This window comes from Triturus cristatus, chromosome 5_2, assembly GCF_964204655.1.
Source record: "Triturus cristatus chromosome 5_2, aTriCri1.1, whole genome shotgun sequence".
Taxonomy (NCBI): Eukaryota; Metazoa; Chordata; class Amphibia; order Caudata; family Salamandridae; genus Triturus; species Triturus cristatus.
Window position 1 is genome coordinate 641,525,810 of NC_140588.1, and position 13,734 is coordinate 641,539,543.

Here is a 13,734-nt window from a genome sequence, read left to right on the forward strand (position 1 = left end):
TTTAACTGGAGTAAGCTGTAGAAGATCCCCAAAAACTATGACATGTTTTCCACCAAATAACACGTCATAGTCTGTCCTTAGAATTTGCTGCATTCTTAAATGCACAAAGGCAAGCATTAAGTTTGATACCATGCTCACCTCATCAATAATGAGAACTTGCATCTTCTTCAATACTCTTGAAACTTCCAAGCATGCTTCTCCAGTTAGCTTGTTGTATTGTATTTTGTTCTCATGCTCCACTGGTAACATTAGCAAACGATGTAAGGTGATTCCTTCTATGTTATATGCTGCTAACCCAGTTGGAGCAGTAACCACACAAGACAAAGTAGAATCCGTTTTTTGCTGTAGGTAGCTTCTGATGACTTTTATTAAGAAACTTTTTCCAGTTCCAGCTTGTCCACTTACATACATCCTGATTGGATGAAATGATGTGCATGAGCACTCTTTTTTTTCATGTAGAAATCCGTGATCAATTTTGTTTCTGATCTCTTCATAAATTTGTTGCTGCTCTTCGTTCAGTTGTCTTTCCAAATTTTGTAAGTCTATAAATTCTTCTTGAGCTTGATTCATAGCCGTTTCCACTTCATTCATGGCTATTGATGCTTCATTTTCAACGATTGGTTGTCCTAGGGGATCTTGACTGAGTGTTCCTGAACTTTGGCTGTCCTGAGAACTGTCTCTAGCCACTTCTGCTGCAATTGTAGTTTCCTGTTCAATTTCTTCATTTAACATTTGCAGATAAGTTGAGAATGTACTGCATTGTATGCTGTCTTTGCAAGCATTAAAAGAATCTTCATAGCTTTGAAATTCTCCCAGTAGTTCATCCTCTGTACGCCATGGTTTAAACAGCTGTAAAAGAGCCAAGTAGTAAAATTCCTTTTTGTCAGTACTGTCGCAACTCAGCTTCCTGTGATTTATCAAACTTCCTTTTGTTTGCTTCACCAAACATCCTTCCTCACCAATGACTTTATATTTTCCATTGTTGATGTCTTCTGCGGCTTTCCGTGAATAAATGTAGTTCTGCAGCACTTCATACAGACACATGTTCTCCAGATGATGACTTCTCTTTGGGTAATATGTGTCCAACATGTTTGATTTCAAAATATCTGTACTTTCTGGGTCATTCTCGGCCAAATATTCAATTTCTCCAACAGATTTCAGTACCCGATTTCTCATTGCTGCAAGGCCTAAACTTGCCCAAATTATTCTTCTTGATTTCGAGTAGAGACTTGCAGAAGATAACCTATCTGAACATTCGTAGGATCCAATTTCTCGATGCGATAACATCTTTAAACTGAAACTGTACAGCTTCTTACTGACAGTCTTCTCGTGAGAAATCTCTTCCCACATTTCCTTCAATTCTGTTTTTTCTGATTTCTTAATGTAAGACGTTACATATCGAGCAACAGCAATGGAATTGTCAGCTACATACTGTATATACATGTTAGCATTCCACATGGATAAAATGACTGGGTTGTAGTCAATTATATTTTTTGATTCTTCTTTTCTTTTAAGGTTGTAGGTATTTTTAGGTGATTTTCTTGTGATAGTATGTCTCACAGATGACATAAAACTGTTTACTCTTCCATTTGAAAGAACAGGTCTAGGAAATCCAAATCGACATTTAGTGTAGTATTTATCTTTGCTCTTGTATTTCCGTCGACAGTATTTTCCACACCGATGACTTTGGAAACGTAAAACTTGCTCCTTTAACTTTTTCTCTTCTGTGCTTTTTGGTATAGCACATGTTGCATATTCTTCAATGTAAGATAACACTGCTTCATCAGCATCTGTTCCAAACTTTGGGGCATCCTTGATCCACAACAGCATATGAATATGAGGAGCACCTCTTGCCTGGTACTCTTTTCTCCAAAAGAAATCCACTACTTCTCCTAGAGGTGGATTTTTTTTATTGCAGATGAAGGACATCATAGCCTCAAATCTATGATTGAAATATCTGCAAACATTAACCGGATCCAATGAGCACAGTTCTCCTGCTGTCTTGTATTCGATGTTTTTAATGTTTGAATTTGCCTCTCGTAGAAAATCCAGTAAATCATCCCAAGCGTACTCAGCACAGCTTAGGGTAAGGAACCATGTTGGTGTTCCTAAATTCCGTAACATGCATTTTAATTCACCATGGCGTCGGTACCAATATTCATTTGTCCCACGCTGACAAGCCATCATATTGATCAGTTGTGTTTCCAAATGATCATCTCGGTGCTGCACTTTCTCCATAAAATCCTTAGCAGACACATTTTGTAAATGTACTCCACTTTTTAAAATGTGATTTACTGCATAAGACAGTGCAGACAAGTCGCTTTCAAATAAAAGATGGAACAAATAAGGAATACTTTGTCGAAATCTGGGATCTTCAGCATATAGTCTTGTAGTCCGATACTCAGAAGCTGGAATCTGTTCTGGACGTTCATCGTATCGTCCTCCTTTTCCTGTAGGAAACAGCTGGGGAAAACATCGAGCTTCCAAGCTCTCCTCCCATACACTCACGGGAGTACCTCTTGCTTTCTTCATCTGAAACAGATCAATATTGTCTCCCATAACTTCTATTGAATGAAGAGGATGTATGATAAAATGTTCATAAATTTCTTCTTCCTTTGACTTGTCCACTTTTTCAATTTGTCCAGTTGGTGTTTCTGTGTCTTCTTGTAAATCTTCTTCTTCTTCTTCTTCTATATAAATTGATTCATACCATTTGTTATTCCTTTTCAAATACAAATTTGCTCTTTGTACTTTCCGTACATCTACCAGCTCCTGCCAAATCTTCTTATTCTTTGTAGCTACACCATTAACCAGAATAATTAATGGTTCAGTTTCCAAAGTATCCGCATCAATAGTTTCCATATTTTTTTTCAAATCCAAGGGCAAATACACCACTCTACCTTTTAAACCTCTCAGTAAATCTGAAGGAGGTAATTTACCAGTTTTGGGCTCCATACGTACTATGGTCTGGAACGGATGAACACATTGAATGAGTATAGACTCATATGTATTTAATATAGAAAGTTCAGCAGGAATAGCATCCAATTCTAAATTATTATGTACAGCTCTGGTCGGCATTCTATTTTCCTCTAACTTGTTGTAACAGTATTTACAAATACGCTAATCTTCACCCAATTCAAAACAATTTTCAAGAAATATATATGTGGCAAAATCCTTCCACTTATAATTATCTTCATTTTCACTCTTTCTGTAGAGATCAACATTCCTAGTTTGTTTTCTATAATGAGTTCTGCGGCAAAAAATACAAGTAATATTTGGTCTTTCATTAGAGATTATTGCAAATTTTGTTATGTGATCATTAAATGTCTTACTTACAGAGGGTTCTACATTCTCTTCCACTTCTTCCTCATTTACTGTGTCCTTTTCTGCACTGTTTTGTTCAGGACCAAAGTAACAAAACTGAATTTCATCAACAACCTTCTCTACATCTGATACCGATCCACGGAACAGAGCCCTATTCAATTCATCTAACTTTATTGCTGGACTTTTAGCAAAATACAACCGTCTCACAAACTTTCTCATTTCAGTATGATGAACAGCCAGCATTCTAAAATGATGGAAAACACTATTACACACTTTTCTAGATAGACAAGCCAGAGAATGACCCTGCAAACCAGTATTCTCTCTCACTCTGCATGGATCTAGACTTTGAAGCACCTTAATCTTCTGTTTTACACTTTTTTTTACTATATTCTCTTAGAAACTCACAAAATTTATCAATAGATTCCTGACGCACAGTGCAAATACTACTACAATTCCAAGTGTACACTGGGGCTTTAGGTTGTCTCCCCATAGCCTCATCCGCCATCACTTGTACCTCATCTCTTGGAACCATTATCTCCTTCTCCATTATGCAACCATTTTTCACTTCGTAAGCACGACCTCTGGTGTCAACTGCATGCAGCAAACTATTACTTTGAAAATAGCTCTCTTCATTAAAAAAAGGTTCACTACTTGAACTATGCATCCATTTTCCTAAAAACACTTTACAAAAGTTTGTTCTGTTCACTACTCTTTTCCTTTTGCTTTGTGATTTCAGTACATTAACCATTTTATCTAATGTACGCATCCTATTCAAAATTAAAATAAATAGTTTCCTTTTTAATTCTAATGCCTTTGCTGCAATGGCTTCAATTTATTTTTAGCCTTTTGCTTATATTCCTTCACATCCTTTATCAAATTGGACATAACTCTTCTCTGAAACATTTTTCTACGTATCTCTTTAAACGCTGTTTTTCTGTTTAAGTTAATCTTTTTAGTTGCAGAAGGTATATTTGCATTAACTAAATTCTCAATTTTTTCCTGTCCTTTTCTATTGAAAACCTTCTTTCCAGTACAGACATTTTGTACATTTTTCCTTTTTTTGAATATGTTCTTTAAAAAATCTTTTGTCTGCTTACCAGAAGATTTTTTCTTTTTCCCAACATGAGCATCTCCAACTAACTTAGGTCCTCCAGTTGTCTTCAAATATAGGTTTTTTTGTGGTCTTTCTTTACTCTGGATTTTGTAGGCATCTTAAATTTTGTTCACTGCTCTTCAGCAATACCTGAAACAAACTAAAAAAAAAATCCTTTATTTTATTTAAATATATTACTACATTTTTTATGTTCTTTAGAAATCTTAAAATACTATAAACCCCTTTCCTATAAATGAAAATCACAATAACACCTTCACAAATTAAATATCTAAAAATAATTCCTGTGTGCACACAAAGTCATGCTTTGAAATTAGACAGAAAACGAAATTTCTTTGCCAATTGCAAAGCATACTTTCTACTACTTTTTAGGCAAGTGAAAAGTACTTTTACAGACTGACACATTATGAATCCACTTTTCAGATTCTTAAAAAAGCACATGTCCAAACTGCTTTTTCAGACCAGCACCATGTGTAACCTGGGTGACTGACTACACTCTAGCAAGGGCAACCAGCCTTAGTGATGCTGAATGTATTTGCATTACTGACTGAAACCTCAAACCCCACTCGCTTGTGAATACTGTGCATGATTCCACAGGGTAAGCAGCTGGGTGTGTGCTAAGAGTCTGCTTCTGCACAAAAAAATGGCTCCCCCTTTCCATCTAATGCAACTGTGAAATCACCAGAGCAATACGCAATAAATCTCTGCCTGTAATTCCTCTTTGCACACAGAGTCATGTTTTCATATTAGTCACAAAACGAAATTTCTATGCCCATTTGAAAGCACACTTACTACTCTTTTTTTTGGCAAGTGATAAACACTTTTACAGACTGACACATTTTGAATCCACTTTTCAGATTCTTAAAAAAGCACATGTCCAAACTGCTTTTTCAGACCAGCACCATGTGTAACCTGGGTGACTGACTACACTCCAGCAAGGGCAACCAGCCTTAGTGATGCTGAATGTATTTGCATTACTGACTGAAACCTCAAACCCCACTCGCTTGTGAATACTGTGCATGATTCCACAGGGTAAGCAGCTGGGTGTGTGCTAAGAGTCTGCTTCTGCACCAAAAAATGGCTCCCCCTTTCCATCTAATGCAACTGTGAAATCACCAGAGCAATACGCAATAAATCTCTGCCTGTAATTCCTCTTTGCACACAGAGTCATGCTTTCATATTAGTCACAAAACGAAATTTCTTTGCCAATTTGAAAGCACACTTACTACTCTTTTTTTTGGCAAGTGATAAACACTTTTACAGACTGACACATTATGAATCCACTTTTCAGATTCTTAAAAAAGCACATGTCCAAACTGCTTTTTCAGACCAGCACCATGTGTAACCTGGGTGACTGACTACACTCCAGCAAGGGCAACCAGCCTTAGTGATGCTGAATGTTTTTGCATTACTGACTGAAACCTCAAACCCCACTCGCTTGTGAATACTGTGCATGATTCCACAGGGTAAGCAGCTGGGTGTGTGCTAAGAGTCTGCTTCTGCACAAAAAAATGGCTCCCCCTTTCCATCTAATGCAACTGTGAAATCACCCGAGCAATATGCAATAAATCTCTGCCTGTAATTCCTTTTGCACACAGAGTCATGTTTTCATATTAGTCACAAAACGAAATTTCTTTGCCAATTTGAAAGCACACTTACTACTCTTTTTTTTGGCAAGTGATAAACACTTTTACAGACTGACACATTATGAATCCACTTTTCAGATTCTTAAAAAAGCACATGTCCAAACTGCTTTTTCAGACCAGCACCATGTGTAACCTGGGTGACTGACTACACTCCAGCAAGGGCAACCAGCCTTAGTGATGCTAAATGTATTTGCATTACTGACTGAAACCTCAAACCCCACTCGCTTGTGAATACTGTGCATGATTCCACAGGGTAAGCAGCTGGGTGTGTGCTAAGAGTCTGCTTCTGCACAAAAAAATGGCTCCCCCTTTCCATCTAATGCAACTGTGAAATCACCAGAGCAATACGCAATAAATCTCTGCCTGTAATTCCTTTTTGCACACAGAGTCATGTTTTCATATTAGTCACAAAACGAAATTTCTTTGCCAATTTGAAAGCACACTTACTACTCTTTTTTTTGGCAAGTGATAAACACTTTTACAGACTGACACATTTTGAATCCACTTTTTAGATTCTTAAAAAAGCACATGTCCAAACTGCTTTTTCAGACCAGCACCATGTGTAACCTGGGTGACTGCCTACACTCCAGCAAGGGCAACCAGCCTTACTGATGCTGTATGTATTTGCATTACTGAGTGCAACCTCAAACCCTTAAAGTATTCCTTATTTTCACCAGTACACCTTAATTTATCGTGAAAACATAGTCCATATTATTTTACATGTTCCTCACATTTAAATTTCTCCCAAAACAGAAAATGATAAACACAACTTCAACAAAAGGAATTCTATTTCTATTATTCATTTCTTAATTTACCATATACATCCCCTCTCAAACTCTAAACTCACCTTTAAAATTAGTTAGCTGTGAAAGAAATGTGGCACTCAAACAGCAGATTATCAGAGCCAGGATCTCTGTTCTTTACACCTCTCTCCTCTCAGCAGAACCAGCTAATGGCAAACTTTCCCTCTCTTTTTCCACACATATACATGTTAATTTCAAATCTCAGTGCTTCCCCCTTTTTTTCAAATGTAATCACACATTTCTATTGGTTGAAAACCAACCCTTTTCCAAAAGTACCCTTCCCCCAACTTGACTTCTGCCTAGTACCCTTCCCCCAACTTGACTTCTGCCTGCTACCATAGCAACAGCTCATGGAACACTGCTATGTGGAGTTAGGTCAGAAGTTCACCAAACAATGTTTCAATTCCACAGAGCAAGAGTGCTTGACTTTTCAAACAGCAAATCCATAGTACTGTTCTTTGGTAACACATTTTTCTGTACCAATACAAAACATGCTTCTATTAATTTACACATACAGCCTAGTTTTTATTCCGGAATGGTATGAAACAGCCAATCAGTTCTTTTTTTTATAAAAAAAATATGTATGCCTCCATTTCCAAACTGTCTTTCATTTCTTTTTACCATTCTACTGAATTACACCTCCTGAGTGCATCCAGTTCTCCTTTGAAGATGTTCACAGTGTGGATTGTAGGGCACAGCTATGTCTTCTGGAGTGAAAAGTATGCAGAGAAAACAGGTATGGTGAGAGACCTTGCTTTGCCAAATGTAGACAATCAATGGATTGGTCAGAGAGGGTTAAAGTGGCACCAATTGATGCCATTGGTGAAATCCTTCATGCAAATCCAACACCCTGACCTCATAATAGTGCACTGTGGTGGCAATGACCTAGGCACTTTGACTGGGGTAGGTCTGGAAATGCTTATGAAGGACACCTTTGCACAACTGTTTTCACTTTTCCCTAAAACTGCCTTTGTGTTTTCTAACATATGCCAAAGGCAAAAATGGAACTGGTCCAATCATTTCTGTCCGCAGATTGACAAAGCAAGAAAGCACGTCAACAAATCTGTTTCTGCTTTCCTCCGTGACTATGGTATGGGTTCCATTTACCACAACAACTTGCGTTACGACATGCAAGGCATTTATAGAGGAGATGGTGTGCACTTCAATGATGAAGGGAACAGAGTCTTCCTCTTGAACCTTAGACTCTGCATCGGTACTTACTTGTAGGTACCACTAAAAAATCACTTCATAAACACAACGGCTCTTTTTAGAGCCCCCTAATATCTAAACTCTTAAATCTGCATTTCATTTCTTTTATTTTATTTTTTTTCTACCGTACGCGTACGTTGAGCTTACCGTACGCGTACCCCGCGATTTTTTTTTAAAATCAATAAATGTTTTCTTTGTACTTTTCTGTCCTTCTTTGACCCCCTTACAAATGTTAGGGGGTCTGTAACTCTCTCCCTTGCCCCCTTTTCAAGATATCACTCTTTTTTTTCTGAGTGAAACACACGAAATGGCAGCCGCCGCTTCCTGGTTTTGACCGATTTGAATGTTTACTAAGATCTAACAGCCAATCAGAATCGCGCTCGCGCACGTCACCGTACGTGTACGGTAAGCGCACCGTAAGCGCACCGTAAGCTGGCTCAGATATATATATTGATTTAAAGGCTATTTTCTCAGAATCTACTGAACAGATTTACACCAAACCTACAAAAGGCACTTCCTTGACCTGAGGACTACCTCTCTGCCAAATTTCAAGTAATTCTGTTCAGCCGTTCGGGCTGTAGCTGTGTCTAAAGGTCCTATGGAAAAATGCATGGGAAAAACGCGTTTTGGAACCCCCCTTTTATCTCAGCCCCCGCTTGACGAATCCCCCCGAGACTTTCAGGGTAGGAGCGTAGCGTAGCGCCCCACCTATTTTGAAAAATTCGCGAGGATTCGTCAACCGGCGCCGAAGTTATTCAAAATAGAATGTTGCGGATTTCCTATGGAAACAGGGTCCTAACTATAACTACCTACTGGCGACCGCCAGTAGGTAATATATTACCTAGTTAGGTAGTTATAGTTAGGACCAAGTTTCCATAGGAAGAGCATTTTTTGTTTTGCTTATAACTTTGGTGTCGTTTGATGAATCTTCATGAAATTTTCCAAACAAATTCTTTGTTCATAGCAGCTCCCATGTGGGAAGTTTGGGGGTGATTCATAAAGGGGGGCTGAGACAAAATGGGGGTCCCAAAACATGTTTTCTCCATGTTAATTTCCATAGGAAACTTTAGACAAGGCTACAGGTCGAACGGGTGAACGGAATTACCCCCAATTTGGCAGGGAGAAGGGTCTTGGTCTAGAAAGCACGCTTTTGTTTATTTGGTGTAAATCTATTCAGTAGTTTTCGAGAAGTATCGAAATTTACAGATATCGATATTTGGGAATTCTGCCATCTGATTGGCTGCGGCGTTACGAGCACGAGCTTGCTGCTTATTGGTTGGGAGCGATGCGAGCGTTTGCAACTAGGAAGTGTTGGCCACCATTTTGTAATTCCGTCAAAGCGAGTAAGGGGAAAAAAGGGTGAAAAAAGTAGGAAAAAGGATGGTAGGAGCACTATAAACTTTGTGGGGGTGTTTAGGGTGTGCTATAGTGGGGGTACGAAGTGAACCGCTACCGGTCTGAAAGTGCTGGGTACAGAAATTAAGTGAGGTATTGCGTAGAGTCTGATGCTGCTAAGGTGAGCTGGTGCAGGAGTCGGGGATGAAAGCATGAGCCTAAACTGTGTGTCTTATGGTGTGAAGTCATGTGCTCTGGCCGCTGTGCCACACCTGTCTAAGTAGTGTCAGTAATATTTTATACGTAGTAGGAGGAAGTTTTGTTTGGAACACGGTAATTTGTATATGGTGCTTAGGTGGTGTTATACAGGGAGTGTGAAGGTAAATCAATACGGTATTTGTATAGTGCAAACTACACAGAAAACGATTATTGATTAGAAGATAAGAAGCATTGGGTACTAAAAACTAGGGTGCATATTAGTTGCATGAAAAAGCATGTTTTTCATTGGTTAATAAAGAGCAGTCTAAACATGGAGTACATTAGAAAGGATGAAATGTGCAAAGCTCAACCAAACGTGCTACTTGAATTTGGAAGGTACATTTGGAACTTAAAACAATGGCGAACTATTAACCCGCAGGTGCTGTTAAATGTTCGAGAATATACTGAAAACAAAAACGTTACGTTTAAAAAAATCATGAACTTTTAACCGGCAGGCGTCGTAGAATGTTCCAGAAAGTGTGGTGATAAAATAGGTTGAACTTCTGACCTGTATGTGGCGCGGAATATTAAGTAGCTTTCCAGATGGAAAATTCAAAAATAACCAATGGAGATAAGTTTTGGAATGTCGAAGGAATGAGATATTCTGATTTGTTCATTACATGTATTTATATGTAGAGCGACAGAGAAATTGTGCCATTACTGGTTCCATTCTTGATGAAAGCGGTGCATTACATGTACTGTATGACAAAGAAAGAATTGCATGCATTTGAAATCTGCATACCAACAACAAAGGTGAGGTAGAAATGAACAAGGTGTGTTATGTGTTCTGTAGTAGTGATTAAGTATTTGAGGTGATATTTTTAAGTTTGAAAGTATTTTTTATTTGAAAATAATATCCTGTTAGTAAAGTGTGGTGTTTCACATTGGTTATAAAATATGCATAAAGTTTGACCTTTTGTTATATAAGTACTTTATTTATTTATTTATTTATTTTTTTGAAAAGATTTTATTGTGCACAAAAAGGGTTACAAACACGGGCCTACAACCACCAGGGCCGGCCGCTAGTAGTCGAAGTGTTCCAGCATATCAGAAAACAATGACTGGCCCACAGGGGCTCCACACTATCACAGTAGATCAGACTGCACATAAGGGAAATCAGAATACACACTTTTAGTATAAATAACAACAAAAAAGAAAAATACAAAAATACAACAAACAATTCGAAACGACTTATGAAGGGCGGCGAACACCAGCCGGGGGAGTCAACACCCAACCACCCGAGGGCGGTCAATAAAAGAAGACCTGAGAGGGAGGGGGGGGCCACGAGAGAACCAAATCTGTACTCCAAAGTACGAGATACACAAGGAACCCTCAAGGATCAGGGGGACGAGGCAACCCCGGACGCATCCACCAAAGGGGGAGCACAGATAGACCCACGATACGCGTTCCACTGCCCCCAAATTCTACCCCAAGCCCCCGGTTTACCACGAGCCACATACACCGTTTTCTCGCTGAACATGCACCAGTCCATGTTCTCCTTCCAGACGGATACGGTGGGAGGCCGCTGGGAACCCCAAAGCTGTGCAATATCTCTCTTTGCAATCATGTTCCCCAAGGCCGCCCACCGAGCCTGAGCCGCGTTGCAGTCATTGGGCTCCCATACATTCAGCACACAACGACGCACCTCCGGCAGCAGAGCGACCCCGGTGACTCGTCTCATAATATCATGCACCCGGCGCCAGTATTCCGCCACCTCGCGGCATTCCCATAGGATATGGAGAAAGGTAGCACTGAGCCCGCAGCCACGCTTACAGAGTCCATCGTCTGAAAACCCCATCGAGACCAGGCGGGGGCCCGTCACATATACACGATGGAGAATCTTAAGCTGGACCAGGCGGAGACGGGCCGGGATGGCCACCTCCTTAGGGGATGACAGTGCAGTCTGCCAGTCCTCATCGTCCAGCTCCACCCCATCTCCCGTCCATGCCTCCCGAAGACGCACCAAGAGGTCAGCCCGATTGTTTATCAGTTTTTTGTAAATCAGGGAGATAGTACTGTCGGGGACGTGACCATCGAGTATGCGGTCCTCGAGAGGCGAAGAAGAAGGGACCGTGGTCCCCTCCCCAAAGACCGAAAGCAGGGCGTGCCGAACCTGTGCATAACGGAAGAACTCTCTGTCACTAAGCTCATACTCGCGCTGAAGCGCCGCGAAGGATTTAACCGCACCTTTAACCCACAGGTCCCCCACTCTGCTGATGCCGATCGTATCCCAGCGCTCGAAGCCTTTCGTTGTCCAGAGGCTTCCCAAGCGGTCTGAGTCGAATAGAGGAGTGGCGCACGTTAAACGCTCACTCCAGCCCATCGCTACATTAGCCGCCTTCCATACACGGACCGCAATCCTGGTAGGGCCCGTAAGGGCCCCACCAGCAGACCGCGAGTAAAGCGCTCTGTTATAGTTACCGCCGGGGAGCAGGAACTTATCCATCTCATATGCCGGGTTCGAACCAGGAGCGTACGTAGCATGATTAATGGCAGACAGCTGGGAGGCCCAATAGTACCGTCTAATATCAGGAAGCGCAATGCCCCCGTCATACCAGGAAAGAGTCAGCTTGGCCAAAGCGATACGCGATCGCCCGTCCCAAACCAGTCTCCTCTGCAAACTCTCCACCTCCCTAAAGTAGGCCGCAGGAATGACATCAAAGGAGTTCTGGAGTGCATAAAGGAATCTGGGAAGGGACATCATTTTAAACAGCGCCGCGCGACCAAGCGGAGACAAGGGCAGCTTACACCACCGAGCCGTATCTGCCCTCAAACGCCGGAGTGGAGACAGGAGATTCTGCTCATAGCGGACCGCCGGATCCAACGAAACGTACACCCCCAGGTATTTAAAGCCGGACTGAGATATTTGGAGCGGAAGCCGAGGTGGCAAGAGAGGAAGACCACCAGAGATAGGATACACACAAGATTTGGACCAGTTAATTATCAGACCCGAGTTTTTCCCGTAGGAAGTAAGGACATCAAAGAGAACATTGAGCGACTTCCGCGGTGAGGTGAGATACAAGAGAATATCATCCGCGTACAATGAAACCCGATCCTCGAAGCCCGGGGCCCACCGGAGCCCTCTAATCGAGGGCTCCCAACGGAGCCAGGCAGCGAGCGGTTCCAGGGCGAGAGCAAAGAGCAGCGGGGACAACGGGCACCCCTGCCTAGTTCCCCTCCCGAGAGCGAAAGGCCGAGAAACCCGCCCATTGACAACCACCTGAGCCATTGGTCCAGCATAAAGGAGCTTCACCCAGCTAAGGAACCCCTCCCGAAAACCAAACTTCGCCAAGACGGCCCAAAGAAATGGCCATTTAATGGTATCAAAGGCCATCGTGGCGTCTAGGGAAACCAATATGGCCGGTTCAGCGAAGTACTCAGCCCTAGCGAGGACGCCGTGCAGACGCCGTAAATTGAGAGCGGTATTACGATGTGGGATGAAGCCACATTGATCCGGATGTATCAAGTCACATATAACGCTCAGCAGGCGATTGGCGAGGACCTTAGCAAGGATTTTGGGTTCGGCATTTAGCAGGGAAATAGGCCTATAGGAGGCACAGCGGTCACGTGGCTTACCCTCCTTGGGAATCACCACTATAGTAGCCAGACGCTGGTCGTCAGGAAGGGAACCCCTCTCGAGCGATTCCTGAAACATATGACGGAGGAAAGGCGCGATTTTATCCGGGCGCAACTTATATAGTTCAATCGGCAGACCGTTGGGGCCCATAGCCTTGCCCGAGCGGAGGGAGCGAATCGCAGTAGCTATCTCTTCGACAGACAAAGGGGCATCCATCAGCTCGCGGTCCTCGACGGATAAGCCGGGCAGGGCAATATCCCGAAGCAGAAGACGAGAGTCGTCCTCATCTCTATCAGACACCGGGGAGTACACTGCACGGAGGTGGTCAGCAAAACACTCAACAATCTCACCAGGCTCAGTCACACACACTCCATCCGACACCCGAAGCTCCGGGACCACACGATTCACTCTCTCCTTCTTGTCCAACCAGGCAATCAGCTTACCCGCCTTGTCTCCGGCGTCATACAACCT